Source organism: Pipistrellus hanaki (assembly GCF_964339955.1).
Source record: "Pipistrellus hanaki genome assembly, chromosome: 6".
In the NCBI taxonomy this organism is placed as follows: domain Eukaryota; kingdom Metazoa; phylum Chordata; class Mammalia; order Chiroptera; family Vespertilionidae; genus Pipistrellus; species Pipistrellus hanaki.
The window spans coordinates 61,323,347-61,329,346 of NC_140508.1; positions in this window are offsets into that span (position 1 = coordinate 61,323,347).

Here is a 6,000-nt window from a genome sequence, read left to right on the forward strand (position 1 = left end):
GGATGTTTAAGAGGGATATCCAACTTTATTTTCAGAGCTGAACATGGGCTTAAGTAATTTAATGCCATAATCCAGAGTCTCTTGGCAAAACAGCGATCTTACATATCTGTTATCAGAGAAGAGTATAGAATGCACAAGAGGAAATGAGTGGGATGGAAGTGTTACAACTTACCAAGGCCTGACTGCCATGGAAGCCCAGGAGACTCCTTACACCATCAATTCTGAATCATTCAGTAAACACTGAGACGGAACCATGTGACTACAAAGAATAGTGAGCTGTGGTCTGTGCTCACTGTCTAGCTGACTCCGCCTGCTCCCCATTTTCTGATCCCCTTGCATCAGCTGGGTGCCTGTGTGTAGCTGCAGCCAAGGCAGGAAACTTACGGGCACAGATTGTCCTGTTGATTGCCACAAAATCAAAGTCAGGGGCAGGATGACCTAGTGGCAGGCAGACTGGCCCGAGCATCTGGAGGAAGTTGTGTATCATCTCTGTGCTGCAGAGCATCCAGGCCCAGGATATGCCTAGATGCCATCCTTCGAGTGACCTAGAACTTCAGGGCTCCCAGCAGTTTCCCCACAGCTGCCCAAGATCCCAGCCCAGCCCTCGTGACTCCTACCCAGCTCCGGCCAGTCCTGAATCTGGACTTGGTAGGTGCTCTCCGGCCAAGACCAGTTACATGATTTGGAGAGGCCGCTACAAAATAAAAACGCAGGGCTTTTTGTGAAAATACCAGACAAAGCCTCGCTCCTCTGTGTCTCTCTGCCAATTATAGTATTTTGCACATGCTATTCAATTTCAGTCCTTTGGGAGCAGACTCTCCTGGGGGCTTGGGCCCTGCCATGACATTGGCCCTCCTCATGCCCAGGTCACCAGAGCAGAGGGCAGCAGCGAGTTGGAGGGCAGGACAGGGAGTGGACTACCGAGAACCCAACCTGGGAAGAGGTGGGTCCCTGGCACACCCTCCACTGTCCCCACAGACTGCTTACAAAACCACAGATACGAAGATAAAATGATGGAGAAATGCAAGATGACCCCAGGCGTGGGCCCCTCTGACTGTGCCCTGTGCAGCTGTAGTGGTTCCCTGCCCAAAGCCAAAACAGCAGGCAGGCAGGGCCTTCAGGGCAGCTATACGTTTCCCCTTCGGGCCTGCAGTTTCTACATTAGGATGTGCACCAGGGAACCCCCTGTATCCCCCACCCTCAATATTCTTTTATCCTAGAGGGGTTCCCCGTGGACCCTGGGCCGATCGGGGGAGGGTGGAGGTGGATCCTTACAGCCCGATGATCACGGTTCTACGCAGGGGTGGGCAAAGGCCTTCCAGGACCTGCTGCCGAGTAAATAAACACAAATAGCCTTCCTCGTGCTAATATTGATCCCTTCTCATAATCCAGCTTTGGGAATAATTAAACCAAGAGATGCCGTGGGGGTAAAGGGAAAATATAGCTATGGGGAGAGAAGAGAGGTTTAAGGCAAAGAAACGGAGACATTATCAGTCTGCAGTAGCAAAGCCCTACCAGGGGTCCTCAAACTTTTTAAAGTGGGGGCCAGATCACGGTCCCTCAGAGAGCTGGAGGGCCGGACTATATGAACTACTAATTCCTACTGTAACACCTCGGCTGCGCTCACTGCCCAAAAAACCTGGCGGGCCGGATCAGACTCCTCTGCGGGCCGCATGTGGCCCACGGGCCGTAGTTTGAAGAACCCTGCCCTAGACTCAGCATAAACAAGCAAAATACAACTGCCAAAAAAACACACCACAAAACACCTCCTTCATACAGAGGTAAATTAAGCTCAAAATATATCACTCCTCTAATTAATCTACAGCAGGGAAAGCAATCATTAGTGTTGCAGGGTTCGCCTGGTCTGGAGTGACAGCAGCAATAGAGGCACATCAAGCAGGGACTGACCCTCCAGCTGTGACGGGGGGGGGGCATTGGACCCCTGGGTCTCACTTTTCTGTGAGAAGAGGGGCTGCGGCCAGGTGCACTTCAAGGTCCCTAAATGTTGAAAATGGAGGATTTATGAAAAAAATGACCTCATGCCCTCTTCAGTCCAGCGTTAAGTTATTTTCCCTCTGCTTTCACGGGCATAAAAATTCCATTCCTCACGTCTCACATACATTTACGGCACCTGTAAGCCCTGCTCAAGAACTAAAGGTGGCATTAGGCATCATGCCAGACTTCTCCATGCAGGTGGCTGCAGGAAGCCTGCGATAAGGCCCTTTGCAGAGTGGCAGGTCTGCAGAGCCGGGACTCGGCCAGCTAGGGTATTGGAAACACGCTGGGTCAGGCTGGAGGAAGGGCCTCAGCACCTCCCGTTAAAACTTGTCCATTTATTAAGGTTTTGTGTCTAGCTTCTACCTCCCACACCTGCCCCTTCTTCCCACGAGCATTCGCTATGGTGAACAGACGTCCCGCTTTTGGCGGGACAGTCCCGATTTCAAACAATTTGTCCTGCGTCCCGCGGCGTTTTAAAAAAGTCTCGATTTTTCCCCCCCAAAATCGGGACTTTTTTAAAACTCTGCGGGACAAATTGTTAAAAATAGGGACATCTGGTCACTTTAGCATTCGCACAGGTGCCCTCTGTGTTATTTATCTAATTCTGATAATTAGATACAATTAGGTAAAATCTATGATACAGTCAGACTGTCTGGACTTAGGACAGGGACTAGGTTGTACTGTCAACTTGCCTTTTCATTCACCCGCTCCCTCCGAGAGTCTGTGCACCACCTTTGAGGCTTAGCCCCATGAGCCCTGACAGCTGCAGTGCTGATCTGCGATCCAAACCTCACACAGATACTCTCTAGAGAGCTGCGCTTGGTTCCCAGGCAGAGTGTCCCAGGCTTGTTTCCCAAAGCAGCTTATGTCTGGGGTCTTCTAAGACTGGGCTACGGTCCTCAACACGGTGCACATATAAGTTTTTGCAAAATGTCCAAATGTAAAGCATTTTAAATACAATTGGGTAAGACTGTCTCTTTCCATTCCCACGGCCCTTCCCCATCACAAACACCCTGGTGGGAAATGAGTAGCCTGGACAATAATGGGGCCCAAACAATGGGGGCGGTGTGTGTGTGTGTGTGTGTGTGTGTGTGTGTGTGTGTGTGTGTGTCCCAGTTCCTAGGGCTGCTATAACAAAGAACCGGAAACTGGATGGCTCAAATCAATGGGAATGTACTCTCTTGCAGCTCTGGAGACTAGAATCCCACTGTCAAGGTGACAGCAGGGCCCTGGGGAGAAGCCTTCCATGCTGTTTTCTGCCTTCTGGCAGCTCCCTGAGCATAGTGCATGGGAGGGCCTGAAACGGAGCAGCAGGATGTGTTGCTGGGACCTTTGCAAGGGCAGCAGATGTGGAGAGAGCAGGCAGGACTGGGCACAGATGGGAACCCTGGGTGACAGTTCTCTCTCAGCACCACAAGATGGCTCTGTGGGGTCCATCCTAAGCCATCCATGGCTTCAGTTTTATGCTGAGTATCCTCACTAGGGAAGCAAATGATGAGAAGAGATTGACTGGAACGCCCCACTGTCAGTCACCCATGGTGTCAGCTACATAAAACACCGAAAACGAATGCAGTTGACTCTCTGTAAATGCTGGAAATTAGCAAATCCTCACCTCTGGCCATCGCTTTGGGGCTTAAGTGAACATCTCAGGGAAATGACCAGCATGTACACTTCCTTACCAGTGTACCACAGAGAATTTAGTTACTTAGTGAAAATACAAATCCATTTATTTTTTCAGACTCAAGGCAAAATAACTCCAATTATGCTGTCCATCAAATTCAGTTTGGACAAATACCAAAGCAAGTTAATGGATTTTTTTTTTTTTTGCGGGGGGGGGGGGGGTTAAAAAGTTGTTTTGATTGTAAATCCTGAATTTGGCTTGAAAAAAATATGATTAAGAGCTAGAAAAGGGTTGTGAATTATGTATAAGCCCAGAGACTCACTTATGGGGAAGGTGACAAGGAGAGGACAAGGCTTTTAACAAATTGCAAATTATTATCCAGAGCGTTTATCTCCCCAGCGGGGGTAAAACTCAGGGCAGGCTACTGATGTCTTTGCCGCATGGTGGAGATGCAAAGGGCAACCCATGACCCAATAGAAAATTAGAGGCCTGGGTCTATCAAAATCAAGCTTTCTTTCTTTTCTCCTTTCTCTCTCTCCTTACCTTTACTCTCCCCCTTCTGTCCTTCCTCCCTTTCTTCCTCCTTTTCATGCTTCTTTCTTCCTTGCATTTCTTTCCCTTCTCTTCCCTTTCCCTCCCTCTTCTTTCACATCCACTTTTCCTCCTTTTTTCCTATCTTGTTTTCTTTCCTTTTCTTTTCAATTTCCTTCTCTCTCCCTATCTTCTCACTCCTGTCCTCTTTGTCTTGATAGCTAATATTCTAGTTACTGGGAGGAAAAATGTCAAGCTAACAAAAACAACCCAACCAACTGAGACAGAAATACATTCGTTCGTGTAGCCTCAAACTCAAGGGCAACGCATTAATTACATTTGTTTTTTATCATAGAGGGGCACGCGGTCCCCAATGCTAGGAATGCACCTTTACCTCCTAGAGTAGAGGTGTCGAACTCAATCAGAGAAGGGGCCAAAATCTAAAATCCAGCCTAAATCGCAGGCCGAATGATTTACTGAACAGTCATAAACTGACAATGTCATAAACTGACAGCGGAGTGCAGTGATGACAGCGCGGTGCGGGCCACATTGCAAGGCCTGGCGGGCTGGATTTGGCCCGCGGGCCTTGTGTTTGACACATGTGTCCTAGAGTAAAGAATATTTACCAACTTCAAGCCAACACGCCAGCCCATTTTCATTCCTTAAGGAAGTGGGGAGATAGTCAGTTGCATGGTTTGGCAGCCAAGAGGCTGTGGACAAAAGTGTCCATTGGCTCAGTTCCTTGGAGGAGGGTGAGCCGGGCTCCAGGGGAACTCAGAAGTGCAGAGTTTTTGTTTGTCTGCCAAAGAGGATGTGTGGCGTAATGACTGAGAGAGGTTGGGTCACCATTTTCTCCCTTTCCTTCATGTGCTTTGCATCTCCCTTTCCTTCATGTGCTAGTTGCCATCACAACCTGCGAAGTGACCAGCACAGCCTACAGAGTTACCAGCAGCGCCTACAGAGTTAGGTAGAAGGCTTATAAAGAGGTAAAACACACACAGTTATAGGGATAGAGCGTTTAATGCAATTTACTAGATGGTCCTATTTTTAGTTTAAAGCTTGCACTGTGAGAGCCGGTAGGTTTCCATTCACCTATCCCTTATCTATTTTATAACTATTTTAAGCTTGGAATTCTAAAGAAAACAAAACAGCATGGCTAAAGAAGACCTCATGCCTTAAGAATTTGGACTAAGCCTCAAGAATTAAGAGGATATGAACAGAGAAGGCTCTGGGGCAGTGAGGCAGCAGGAGGAGGGGGATTTGGGTGGAAATGGCTTGAGTTGCTGAACCCCTCTGTCCTTGGTCAGAAGCCTTCGGTCCATATTTCTAACACACACAGATCACCACACCTGACAATGCAGAGATTTATTTGTCTACTACCTGTCGCCAGTTTTGCTAAGCCTTATTTTTCAAGGAATTTGCTCATTTTATTTAAGTTGTCAATGTTTTTCCATACCCATTTTCTCTCTTCTGCAGATTGGATAATTTCTGCTAATATTTCTTCAAGTTCACTGACTGTTTTCACTTTCATTCCAATTAAGCTGATAAATATGTCCATTTTTTATTTTATTTTAGGTATACTATCTTTTAGTTTCAGAATTACCACTTGGACTTTTTAATGTTTTCCATCCCTCTGCTGAGAGTTCCTCTTTGCATGACTAGATGCTTGCTATTTATTGGCCCTAGTTGTCATCACTGATTTAAACTGGTCTGCTAATTTTGACATCTGACTCACATCAGGGTAGTCTCTATTGTCTTTTTTTTTTTTTTTTTTTAACATGCAGATGATTTTAGTTTGTGTTCTGATCATGGTCAATGGCCTGCTGTGGAGACTTTGGATTCTGACATAT